Here is a 13,923-nt window from a genome sequence, read left to right as displayed (position 1 = left end):
AAAAAATTAAATAATAAAGCTACCTTGGTTGTATGCTTAAATCAGTCATAGGAAGATATATCAAATTAGGGACTGGAAAGATGGCTCAGTGGTGTAAGAGGACTTATGCTCTTTAAGAGGAGCCATGTTAGCCGGGCGGTGGCGGCACAAGCCTTTAATCCCACAACTCCGGAGGCAGAGCCAGGCGGATCTCTGTGAGTTCGAGGCCAGCCTGGGCTACCAAGTAAGTTCCAGGAGAGGCGCAAAGCTACACAGAGAAACCCTGTCTCGAAAAACCAAAAAAAAAAAAAAAAAAGAGGAGCCATGTGGGGACTTAAAACTATAACTCTAATTCCAAGATATTTTATACCCTCTTGTAGCATGAATCTTAAAGAGTCTTATTAATAAAATCAAACCTGGAGCCAGGTATTGGGGTGAATGCTGGAAGATCAGAGAAACAACAAGCCACAGCTACCTTACCTTGCCAGTTCCTCACCTGGTCCTTCTTCCTCAGACTGGAAGCCTCTGAGTCCTTATCTCAACCAGCCAAAATGCTTCTAGTTTCTAGTCCTCATGCCTTATATACCTTTCTGTTTTTCTGTCATCACTCCCTGGGATTAAAGGCTCACTTCTTGGGATTAAAGGTGTGTGTCACCATGCTTGGCTGTATCCTTGAACACACAGAGATCCAGGCGGATCTGTGCCTCTAGAATGCTAGGATTAAAGGCGTGGGCCACCACTGCACTGCCTAACCTCTATGTTTAATATTGTGGCTGTTCCTTTCTCTGACCCCAGATAAGTTTATTAGCCACACCACCACACCCACTTCTGGCCTCTGAGGGTTCCTGTACACATGTGATGAATATAAACTCAGACAGGTGAACACACATACACAAAAATACATAAATAATAAGCATTTTTTAAAGACTTACAGAAATTGGCCAGGCGGCGGCAGTGGTGCACACCTTTAATCCCAGCACTCAGGAGGCAGAGGCAGGCAGATCTGAGTTCGAGGCCAACCTGGTCTATATGGAGTTCCAGGACAGTCAGGGCTACACAGAGAAACCCTGTCTCAACTGAGAGAGAGAGAGAGAGAGAGAGAGAGAGAGAGAGAGAGAGAAATTAGATTTACTGCTATGTATTTTCTAAATTTTCCATCCATAATAAACACTTAGTCATTTTGTAATAAACTATGTTTTAACCACCCTTTAACAAGGGCAGAGCTGGAGAGCTCACTGCAACTCCCATTCTAGGAAATCTGCCACTCTCCTCTGGCCTCTGTGGGAACAAGGCCAGCATGTGGTATAGACATACACAGAGGTAAAATACTCACACATAAAATAACACATTTAAGAAAAACTAGATGAATTAGGATATAAAGTTGAGAAGGAACTTAGTCTGCAGCTTTTGAATTTTGTATCAGGTATACTATCTTCCAAAAATGAATAAGATTTGTTTTATAGGTAATATTTAATGATTTCATACATTGAAAACTCAATTTAGGGCCACCAAGATAGCTTAGAGGGTAAAAGCACTTGTAACACAAGCCTGACAGTCTGAGAATAATCCTGGGAACCCATGTAAAAGGTGGATGGAGAAAATCACCTCTCCAAAGTTGACCTCTGACCTCCACATAACATACAGTGGTATCAGAGCCTAAATACATACAGCTATACATAAACAGATTAATGACAATAATGATTTCAAAGTTTTCCCATACTGCCAGATGGCAAGAAAAATGGATAAAAAAATCAAACATTAAAAAAAAAAACCACAAACCTGGGACCGGACAGTGGTGATACACATCTTTGATCCTAACACTTAGGAGGCAAGTTGCAGGCCAGTCAGTGCTACATAGTGAGGCCTTGTCTCAAGGGAGAAAAAAGATCTTTTGCCCAATTAAGATGATGATTTATTTCTCCTTTTTTTCATTTTTAGATATTTTTATTTTATTTTATGTGTTTTTTGCTTGCATGTGTACTATGTACTAGCAGAGGTACAGAAGAGGGTGCAGGGTCACCTAAACTGGACTTACAGATGGGTTGTGAGTCACTGTGTGGGTGCTGGGAATTGAACCCAAATCCTCAAGAACAGCAAGTGCTCTTAATTGCTAAGCCACTCTCCAGCCCCGGGTTCTTTTTTTCTCTTACTGAGTTAGTTGTAAGAGTTCTTTACACGTTCTGATCCATTCCACCTTCCTGCCTGCCTCACTGTGGGACAGTGTCTCACTAGCCTGCCACTTGCTGAGATTATACACGTGTGCTGACACACTCTGATTTAAGACTCTCATTAGATTTATGATTTGAAGATATTTTCTCTGTAAATTTTCACTTTTTTTTCTCTGTGAGTGTTACATGGGATGAGAACCCAGAGCCTCATACATGCTAGGCTGTGCACTGCTACTGTCCAGCTTTCTTTCTCACTTTATTTTAAAAAAATTTATTTTTATTTTATATGCCTTACCCGAATGTACGTAAGTGTACACATGTATGCAATACCTGTGAAGCCAGAAGAGGGTACCAGATCTTCTGGATCTGGAGTTACAGACAGTTGTGGGCCATCATGTGGATACTGGACTGAACTTGAGTCCTCTAAGCAAAGAACAGCAAGTGTTCTTAACCACTGAGCCATCTCCCCAGCCTTACTTTTTTCTTTTCTGTATGTTTTTATGTGTGATGTGTATGTACATGTTTTTGTGCATTCATGCATGTGCGTGCGTGTGTGCGTGCATGTAGACCAGAGCTTGATGCTGAGTGTTTTCCTCAAATGTTCTTGTTCTTTGAGACGGGGAATTTCACTGAGCCATCAATTTGGCTAGACTGCTCTTCCAGAGGACCAAGGTTCAACTCCCAGAACCCATATGACAGCTTACAACTATCTGTAACTCCAGTTCTGGGGGAATCTGATACCCTTTTCTGGCCTCTGTAGGCAGACATAAATGCAAGCAAAACAACCATACACATAAAAAAAAAAAAATTTCTTTAACATATACAACAGAGCCGGGCGGTGGTGGAGCACTCCTTTAATCCCAGCACTCGGGAGGCAGAGCCAGGCGGATCTCTGTGAGTTCGAGGCCAGCCTGGGCTACCAAGTGAGTTCCAGGAAAGGCGCAAAGCTACACAGAGAAACCCTGTCTCGAAAAACAAAACAAAACAAAACAAAAGAGTCCACATATGTGTATATAACTTAGCAGTAAAAGTGCTGGACTAACATGCACAAGGTCCCAGATTCAATTCTCAACACTTCAACCAACAACAACAAACAAACAAAAAAAAAGCAAGGTATATCTCATGGAAACTATCCTGGGCTACATCTACCCCACCCCAATCAAAAAGTCATTCTTCAGGCTGATTGTGATGTCACATATCTGTAGTCCCAGTACTCAAGAAGCGATGGTAGCAAGAGAATTGTAGGACTGATACAAGTTTGAGGCCAGGCTGGTGTACATAGTGAGTTCCAGGCCACCCAGAGCTACACAGCAAGACCCTGTCTCAAAAAAGAAAAGGAAGCCGGGCGGTGGTGGCGCACGCCTTTAATCCCAGCACTCGGGAGGCAGAGCCAGGTGGATCTCTGTGAGTTCGAGGCCAGCCTGGACTACCAAGTGAGTTCCAGGACAGGCGCAAAGCTACACAGAGAAACCCTGTCTCAAAAAACCACAAAAAAAAAAAAAAAAAAAAAAAAGAAAAGGAGAAGACGACAAAAGAAAGGAAGGAATGAAGAAAGGAGAAGAAAATTAAAACACCCAAGTGGAGACAGCTGGAGTTGTGGGCCAGCAGTAAACACTTCGTAGCATACTGGACTGAGGGTCATACATGCTAAGTTTTTGTGCTCCACCCTTAACATACAAAGCATTTGGGGGGAGGGGGGTTTCGAGACAGGGTTTCTCTGTGTAGTTTTTCATGCCTGGGCTCTGCCTCCCGAGTGCTGGGATTAAAGGCATGCACCACCGCCACCAGCACAAAGCATTTTTAAAGCAAAAAAAACAGTTGGTTTTCTTTTTATTAGAATCCCCAATGGCTTAGTCAACAACCATCAATCACTAGTCAAAACTCTGAAAAACAAGGTACTCACAACTGGATGCCAAAGTCACCATCCACAATACAAGTGTAATTGTAAAGTTTAACTTTAGCAGGGAGGCAGGGAAGCTCCAGACAGGGTTTCTCTGTGTAGCCCTGGCTGTCCTGGAACTCGATCTGTAGACCAGATTAAAAGCCTTGCCGCCACACCCAGCATCTTTTTTTTTTTTTTTAAAGTTGGGCACAGACTCAGTCATACCTGGGCTGGCCTCAAATTCATCTGGCCTTAAACTCCTGATCCTCTTCCCCCCATTCTCTAGAATTTATGCCTAACTTTTAGAAATACAAAAACATACAGTAGAGCTGCCACGATGGCTCATCTGGGAAAGGCACCTGCCATATATAAACCTGACGACCTGAATTGAATTTGATCTCCATACCCAGGTGCAGTGCCACAGACTATAATTCCAGCAGGGGAACCCCTGCAAATTCCAGGCCAGTCAGGGATGCAAATGTATCAAGAATCTGCCCCCCAAATATTAAATAAAATTAAAATTAATAACAATAAGGTACTACAGAATCTACCTTTAAAAAGCACAAGTCTGGCAGGCGTGATAGTGCTCATAATCCCAATATTTTGGAGGCTAAGAGAAGATGATCACCATGAGTTTAAGGCCAGCCCGGACTATAAGATTTCAGCCTAAGCCGGGCGTTGGTGGCGCGCGCCTTTAATCCCAGCACTCGGGAGGCAGAGGCAGGCGGATCTCTGTGAGTTCGAGGCCAGCCAGCCTGGGCTACCAAGTGAGTTCCAGGAAAGGCGCAAAGCTACACAGAGAAACCCTGTCTTGAAAAACCAAAAAAAAAAAAAAAAAAAAAAAGATTTCAGCCTAGTCTGAACTACAGAATGTCCTATCTTACACACACACAAAAAAAACCTCCCAAATAAATGTGAATAAAATACACATAAAATACACAAAAACAGGGAAATGCAAACTAAAAGTGTTGATCTGTCTTCAAGCTTCCTGGGGCACTTCACACACCTATACAGACATGAATGCAGGCAAAATACCCATACACACAGAAAATTTAAATCAATCTCAAAAAAAAAAAAAAGGAATGCTGGCCAGGAGTGGTGGAGCACGCCTTTAATCACAGTCCTGGGGATGCAGAGGCAAGCCGATCTGTTTGAGCTCCAGGACAGCCAGAAGGACATAGTGAGAACTCTGACTCAGCAACAAAAATGCTGAAAAGGATGTGAAGTGAGCAGAAACCTAAACCAGATCTGCTAGTAGAATGTAAACTTCTGCAGCCACTAGGAATTCCTCAAAAAGCTGAAAAGAAGTTGGGCAGTGGTGGCGGATGCCTTTAATCCCAGCACTCGGGAGGCAGACGCAGGCGGATCTCTGTGAGTACAAGGCCAGCCTGGGCTACCAAGTGAGTTCCAGGAAAGGTGCAAAGCTACAGAAAAACCCTGTCTTGAAAAACAAAACAAAACAAAACAAAAAAAAAAAAAAAAAAAACGCTGAAAAGAACTAGCCCACTCCTAGGTATGTGTGACCTTCAATTTACAGACCAGGGATATTGTACACCCTGTGCTCCTCATCATAGCCAGGAAATGGAACCGGAACCAAGCCAGATGCCCACCAACCAATGAATGAAGGCAAAGTGGTCAACACATTTATAATTCCTTCACTTGGGAGGCCGAGGAAGGAGATCTCTATGAGGCCAGCCTGGTCTACCTCTCAGCGGTGAGTATATGCAGTATATACATTCAATAAATTTTCTTATTTCTTACTGGGACTGGAAATAGTGAAATTATTTTCACTTTTTTTTTTTTTTTTGAGATAGGGTTTCACTACATAGCCTACATTCACTACATAGTGTAGCCTCAAACTGCCTGCCTCCGCCACCTGAGGTTCTGGGATTAAAGGCATGTACTATCCCACCAATAGCAATTATTTATTTTTTTTTTTTTTTGGTTTTTTGAGACAGGGTTTCTCTGTGTAGTTTTGGTGCCTGTCCTGGATCTCACTCTGTAGACCAGGCTGGCCTCAAACTCACTTGAGATCCGCCCGGCTCTGCCTTCCGAGTGCTGGGATTAAAAGCGTGCGCCACTACCGCCCAGCTTAGCAATTATCATTTTTATATATAAGGAAATTGATACTCAGAGTTGAATTAACTGACCCATTTAAAAAAAAAAAAAAAAAAAACTTGGGGCTGGAGAGATGGCTCAGTGTTTAAGAGCACTGACTTCTTCCAGAAGTCCTGAGTTCAATTACCAGCAACCACATGGTGGCTCACAACCATCTGTAATGAGATCTGGTGTCCTCTTCTGGCCTGCAGGGACACATGCAGACAGAACACTGTATGCATAATAAATAAATCTTAAAAAAAAAAAAACTGCTTTAGAGCTGGAGGTATAGTTCAATGATGTAACACGCACTTAAAATAGGTAATCTACTGAATTCAATACTCATCACACCCTTCCTCTTGATCTAAAGCTAGCTGTGATGAACTCAGCTTGCAAACTTAGGCCACTTGCTATGGCATCCCATGATTTTCTTTCTAATACATCTCCCTTGGGTCTGGAATTTATAAACACTTAAATTATGAAAATTAGGCACTACACAAATTTTATGAAGTTGTTATTTACAGTCCAGAAAGAGTAACAGTAATGTAGGTCACACTCTCCAACATGGCTGACCAGCTTCGGGGTCTAAGACAAATGGTTTGCGGTGGGACAGGGGTGGGACAGGTATGTCATCAAAGAAAACATGTCCAAGTAGAATCTTTTTTTGTCTTGCTTTGTTTTGTCTCTCTGTGTTCTGTGGCTATCCTAGAACTCCCTCTGTAGACCAGGCTGGCCTCGAACTCACAGAGATCCACCAGTCTCTGCCTCCTGAGTGCTGGGATTATAGGCATTCAACACCATGGCTTGGCCCAAGTAGAAATCTTAAACCTAAATCACAGCTAACAACAAAGATAAAATATTTAAGTATTAAAACCATGGTCAAAGGCAGGTGTGGTCAGGGGCTCAGTGGGAAAAGATAGCTGACAACATCGGAATCCACATGGTGAAAAGAAAAATCAATTCCTTTAATTTGTCCTCTGACCTCTATACACACAAACATACACACAAAGTAAATGTAAATTTTTAATGGAAAAAAACTTTTGATAGTGACCATTTAGCTCCAACTAATACCATTTTACCTAAAAATTAAAAACGTAGGTAAAATACCAAATTTATTCTAAATAACCTCAAAAGGATTACATAAATGCATTCATACAAATTTAAAATAAAGAACTTTCACTAATATCTTTGTTAGAGTTATGAAACGTTAAAATTTCATTCTGAAATACAAAAGTTTGAGCTTGGCAATAATCAAATAATATCTAAACACCCCCCCCAAAAAAACAGACTTTGTTACCTAATGAGCTTTTTATGTTAATGGACTCGGTTATTTAGCAAAGCAAACTCTGAATATAGGGCTTAAGAGGTCAGTAAAAATATTATTAAAGGTTTAGGTCAGGATAAAATTGTGATGACAAAATTCACCATTTCGTATTTTTACCAACCAAAGAAAGGAATGGGAACTAAGCTTTCAGCTTCATAAATAACAATTTACTATTTCATTTGTTTGTTTGTTTTTGTTTTTTGTCTGTTTTTTTTTTTTTTTTTTTGAGTTTTTGGTTTTGTTTTGTTTTTTTGAGACAGAGTTTCTCTGTGTAGTTTTGGTGCCTGTCCTGGATCTCCCTCTGTAGATCAGGCTGGCCTCGAACTCACAGAGATCCTCCTGGCTCTGCCTCCTGAGTGCTAGGATTAAAGGCATGTACCCTTTGGGATATCTAGTTTTTTGAGTTCTTTCAGGTATTAGCCACGTGGCTGTTTGTTTGCTTTTTGAGACAGGGTTTCTCTGTGTAGCCCTGGCTGTACTGGAACTTTGTAGACCAGGCTGGCCTCGAATTCAGATCTGCCTGCCTCTGCCTCCCCAATTAAAGGCATGTGCCCCCGAGCCCGGTGGTCAAATTACTTTTTCTAATGCACTGTGATGTAAGCCAACTTTCTACCAAAATCCTTCCCAGGATTGGGGGAAGGGTATCAAAATGTTCCCCAAGTCTCTATAGTAAATCAGCTAAATACAGCACTTCAAGTTTTGTCTCAAACCAAATCTATACAGTATTTTACCTCTACTGGGCATGGAAACAAATTAAAAATGCAAAAGTACCTAAAACGTGGGTCTCAAATGTAATTAAGATTAGGAAAAGAAAAAATGCCACCAGGGAAACAATTAAAGTGTTTTCTTTTAACAGTCACTAAGAGCTTTGTTCTTTGTTTGGGTTAAACATTCATAGGCAAAAGGCTGCCTGTATTATATCCAGAGAGTACGTGAAAGTTTTGTTCCCAAGTGGTCTATGTCACCACTGTGGCTTGGTTCCTGTCATCCATAGCTCCCAAATAGCTACTGCCTCCCATCATTCCTGACAGTCTTTACATATGTTAACACACACACTTTTCTGACTTTGATTTCCAATCCAAGGAGATAATCCCTCAACCAGCCGCTCCCTTACTCCGGAAGGGCCACCAACCACAAGAGTTACAACCCAATATCAACACTTTGTTTAAAAAAAATAAAATAAAATAAACAAACAAAACACAAGAATGTAACTCAATAGATGGCTCAGCGTTAAAGTACCCACACAACCTAAGTTCAATCAAGACTCACTTGGTTGAAAAGCGTTCTCCAGCAAACTGTCCTCTCTCCTACCAGCGAGGGGGGAGGGGAAGAGGGAGGGAGCGCGTGCACGCATACACTAATATGCAATTCTTCGATTTAAAAAGAAAAAAAAAGCACAAATTCTCGGTCAGGTGTGGCCCACGCCTTCAATCCCACTCGGGAAGTGGAAGTTAATTAGCAAGTTAGTGCCAGCCTGGGTTACAGCCAAGTCTAGAGGGGCTCAGGCTGGTCATGCCATCGGTTGGGAGAATGAGAGGATGATTACCGCTGAGTTCGAAACTTAGGCTACGTAGTGAGTTTCTAGGCCAGCCTGGCTACACAGTGAAACTGTATCAAAAATAAAATAAAATAAAAATCAAGCCAAACAACAAAAGGACCGCTAGCCAAGTCAGGTAGCGCGCGCGCTTATCTCTCGCCTGTGCCCGGCAGGTGGAAGACTGGAAATTCTCGGCGGACCTGGGCAATACAACTAGACCAGTCTCAAAGAAATAGGAGAAAAGAAAAACGAGAGGCGCTTTCTAATACCACAAATATCCAGTTGCCAGAAAGCCTTTGTTTCTCTCACATACTGGGACCCGAATTTAATTTCCAGTTGGAGTGGAGAATGAGTGCTTAGTGGGACATTCGTAAGGAGCCAGAGAGGACTGAAACTCGTGCAAGAGAGCAAAGCTCTGCCTTCCTCCGGGTCCCCAACACGGATCTCAATTTCAGAAAGCATCCAGGCTGACTCTCCAGCTGTTCCCCCTGGATCCCCAGGAACTTCTCCAGCCCCCTTCTGGGCAGCCCTCAAAGCCGCGCTCGACTCCACTCCCCTCCACCCCAGCGCGCTTCCTTCCTCCGAACTTCGCGTCTCTGCGGCCGGCCTCGCCGTCCCGGCTAGGCCGAGGGAGCCTCACGGCCGCCCCCTCCCCGAAGTCCGTCCGCGGGGACCCCCACCGGCCGCGGCCGGCCCCGCCGGTGCCCGTCCTCCTCTCTCCCGCGACCTGTCCCCCCCCCCAACCCCCCGAAGCACGCAACGGCCGGGCCCGAAAATGGCGGAGCGCGACCGCCCGCGGCCCTCACGGGCCCCGCCGCACACTCACCGTGGAGGGCCGGGAGGGGCGCCTGACCGCGAGCGCGGTGTCCTTCGGTGCCGCGGGGAGTGTCTCTCCCGTCCCGCTCCTCTCCCCTGCTCCCTACTCTCAATTCCTCTCCTTCAAAGATGCAGCCGCCATCTTCCCCGAGGAGCCACCGAGCGTACGCCTGTGCGTCATCACGGCCCCGCGGTGCTACGTCACGCGCGCCTATGCCGCAGGTCGCCCGTCGGGCTCACGTAAGAGCATGCGCGCAGGTGAGGGGTGGGGCTTGTGCCTCCGGCGCCCAAACACTGAAGTCTGTTTGGGCGCAGAGCCTCACGCCAGGGCCACTGGCCTTACTGACTTTCTTCACCTGGTGAGCCATCATGGATGCTCCCGAAAACATCCCGTGCTACAAAACCCAATAAGACGCTTGTTCAAGCCGGGAGGGGTGGCTCATGCTTGGAATCCGAACCCTTAAGAGGCTGGGACAGCCAGGACTGTTAAACATAGAGAAACCCTGTCTCCAAAAACCAAAAAGAAAAAAAAAAAAAAAGCCAAGAAAAGCCGGGCGATGGTGCCTCACGCCTTTAATCCCAGCGTTTGGGAGGCAGAGGCAGTCGGGTCTCAGTGAGTTCGAGGCCAACCTGGTCTACAGAATGAGTTGCAGGACAACCAGGACTGTTACACAGAGAAACCCTGTCTCAAAAAAAAAAAAAAAAAAAAAAAAGGAGAAGAAGAAAAGAAAAGAAATACAAATTCTCCCCAACAACTGTACGGTACTGTTCCTTGGTGTGCACACATACACAAAAAAGATATTATAATTAATAAAAAGGGATGCAGGTTTTGCTCAGTTGGTCAAGTGTTTGCCTAGCATGCAGGAGGTCCAGGGGTCTTTCTGTAGCACTACCTATACTGGTTGTGAAGTGGAGACAGGAGGGTCAGAAGTTCAAAGGCATCCTTGAGTACACAAATTCAAGGTGTTAGAAAAGACTAATCTTTGTATCCACAAAAAGAAACACAGAAACAATGGAAAAATAACTTTGCAAGGTAATTTCTTTTTATAAAAAAGGTGTGCCACGCCAGGCGGTGGTGGCGCACGCCTTTAATCCCAGCACTGGGAGGCAGAGCCAGGCAGATCTCTGTGAGTTCGAGGACAGCCTGGGCTACAGCGCGAGATCAAGGAAAGGCGCAAAGCTACACCGAGAAACCCTGTATTGAAAAACAAAACAAAACAAACAAACAAAAAAACGGTGTGCCACACCCCTAACCTTTGCTAGCAGGAGCAGCTCCCATGGCTTAATGGCCTGGGTCTTTTATCCCTAAAGCAAGAACCAAATTGTGAGCAAAGCCCTTAACCTTAAGTTACTTTGTACTTTTAATGAAAGCATGGAAGGGCTGGAGTGATGGCTCAGAGGTTTAGAGTGTATAATGTTTTTGTAGAGGACTTGAATCTCCCTTTGTAACCCTGACTAGCTTGGAACTCAGTATGTAGAACAAGTTGGCCTCAAACTCAGAGAACCACCTGCCTCTGCCTCCCAAGTGTTGGGATTAAAGACATGCTCAACCATACCCAGCCTTAAATGGTTTTGTGTGTGAAGAAAATATATGAGGCAGAAAACAATTGAGGAAGACACCTTTTACCTTTATCCTACACACACACACACACACACACACACACACACACACACACACACACACACACACACACACGAACACAGAAGACAGGACAGAAAGGGTAAGCACCCCAAAGCCTAACATACTACAGAAAGTTTGCAGCTGTCCAAGTTGTTTTCACTTGACTGATGGAATTGCTTCCTGCTTTCCCACACTTGTCCTTTTCAGTCTTGTACCGGAGAGAATACATGTCAAGTTAGAATCATTTAAGACTATCAATTGAGAAAATGCCCCCACCAGATGGGCCTATGGGCAGCTTGTGGTGCGTTCTGTATTTTCTTTCTTTCTTTCTTTCTTTTTTTTTTTTTCTCTTCTCTGTGTAGCTTTGGAGCCTGTCCTGGATCTCACTCTGTAGCCCAGGCTGGCCTCGAACTCACAGAGATCTGCCTGCCTCTGCCTCCCGAGTGCGGGGGATTAAAGGCTTGAACCACCACCACCTTTGTGGTGCATTGTCTTGACTAATGATTGATGTAGGAGGGCCCAGCTCACGGTGGACAGTGTCAGCCCGGGGTTGTGGTCCTGGGTGCCGTAAGAAAAAGGCTACGGAGAGCAAGCCAGAAAGTAGTACTCCTCTGTGGCTTCTGCATTAATTCCTTTCTCCAGGTTCCTGTCCTGCATTCCTGCTCTGCCTTCTCTCAGGACATGAGGGACTGTTATCTGGAAATGTAAGCAAAATAAACCCTTTCCTCCTCAAATGCTTTTGGGCATGGTATTTTACCACAGCAATAGAAACCCTAAGGAAGACCCCCTGGGTCTCAGGCATTGGATCCCCTGACATAGCTGTGCTTGTCAACAACCACACATTCACTCATGACGTCATCTGCTACCCACACCACATAAATCACTCATGGTGGGACATGCCTGTAATACCAGCACCTGGGATGTGGAGAGGCAGGAGGAGGGGAGTTCAAGGCAATCCTTGGCTACCTAGGCTGTTGGAGGCTATTATTGGCTCATGCAAAGTTTGGTGCTCCCTGGGATTCTGAATCTAGGTCCAAAGACAGCCTGCGACATCTCTCAGGTGACAGAGGTATAAAAAGAAGGAGAATTAGAAGCGCCAATAGGCTTTAGGATACGGACAGCCATGAAGGAGTGATGCTGGTGAAAGAAGGCTACAAAAGAACCTGTGCACAGCTCTTGGATGCCTGGTTTCAGCTGTTTCTGCACCCTGGTAAGCCCCAAGGTGTGGAAGTTCATGCTTTTCTCAGTGAATTTGGTACTGTAGTCACCTTATGACAAAATACTTGAGAAGTATATTTAATTTTTAAATTCTTAAAGACTGTTTTGAATTATTATGAGTGTCTGTATGGGTATATATATATATATATATATATATATATATATATATATATATATATGCAGATAGATAGATAGATATGCGGGTGTATATATGTGCAGGTGTCCTTAGAAGCCAAAAGTGTCAGATCCCCTGGAGCTGGAGTTACTGGAAGTCATGAGCCACTCAGCATGGGTCCTGGGAACTGAACTAGAGTCCTCCACAAGAGCAGTATGCACTCTTAGCTGCTGAGCCATCTCTCCAGCCCTTTATTTAAAATTATATATATTTTTTATTTGTGTGTGTGTACATGTATGTAACATGTATGTCATGGCACTCAGATGGATCAGAGGGGCCAAGACCGTATCTGAAACTAGCAGCTGAAAGTGGTACTATGTAAGCATCTCCCACATGGTATTGGTTTTGAAGGCTTGAAGGGCTTATGGAGAGCATCTGAGACTTAGCGTCATATAACAAGGTTGGAGTCCTTACAGAAGGCAGAAGGCCATTGGTGAGGGGGCAGCCTCAGTTACAATGGAGACTTGCGTATTGAAGGTCTCAGAGGAAGAAGCTGAGGCTTTGTGCATGTGACGGGGTCAGTCCCTGAAGAAGCCAAGAGAGGCAATTGGTGAAGATGCAACCTCAATTGCAATGAAGATTCCAGCATACTAGTGATGCCAGTACCCTGGGATGATAGACAAGGACAGCAGCAGGTGTGGCATGGAGCTGGCTTGATCCTACAAGACAAGCTATGTGGATTGTGGATGGCAGATTGGTAGAGTTGAAGCTTCACAACGCCTTTGCAGTCCAGACTGGGATTGAATGCCAGGTAGAGGACACTGAGCTACAGGGTTGGATTTACACTGCTGGATGTTGATTCTTCTTTGATTTGATTGTAACTGTGTCCTGGTTCTTACCTCTTGATGTAAGTTTTTATGTGTGTTTGCCTACATGAATGTCTGTGCACCATTGGCATGCCTGGTGCCCAAAGAGGGCACTGGGTTTCCTGGAACTGAAGTTTCAGGCACTCTGAGCTGCTGTGTGGGTGCTAGGAATTTAATCCAGGTCCTCTGCAAGAGCAGCAAGTGGTCTTATTTTTCCTCCCTCCCCCCCACTCACCTACCCCGAGCTGAGGACCGAACTAGGGACCTACTGAGCTAAATCCCCAACCCCTACAGCAGCAA

At 44.5% G+C, this 13,923-nt stretch overlaps 1 protein-coding gene across 5 annotated transcripts in view; it reads right to left on the bottom strand.

The window, feature by feature from the left end:
* The window catches only part of Wdr33 (WD repeat domain 33), a 113,037-nt gene extending 103,049 nt beyond the window's left edge, over positions 1–9,988 (bottom strand). For 2 of the 5 annotated variants that reach the window (XM_052741762.1, XM_052741764.1), the window contains exon 1: positions 9,814–9,988. The gene's annotated coding sequence lies outside the window, so the exon portion shown is untranslated. Of the gene's footprint in view, positions 1–911; positions 1,056–9,813 lie in introns of all 5 variants that reach the window. The other 3 variants (XM_052741763.1, XM_052741765.1, XM_052741767.1) reach the window with 3 other exon arrangements.
* Between the last annotated feature and the right edge of the window lie 3,935 nt (positions 9,989–13,923).

Source organism: Peromyscus californicus, unplaced genomic scaffold (assembly GCF_007827085.1).
Source record: "Peromyscus californicus insignis strain IS unplaced genomic scaffold, ASM782708v3 Scaffold_17__1_contigs__length_78620276, whole genome shotgun sequence".
In the NCBI taxonomy this organism is placed as follows: domain Eukaryota; kingdom Metazoa; phylum Chordata; class Mammalia; order Rodentia; family Cricetidae; genus Peromyscus; species Peromyscus californicus.
The sequence above is the reverse complement of the archived record's forward strand: the minus strand, read 5'-3'. Positions and strand labels throughout refer to the sequence as shown.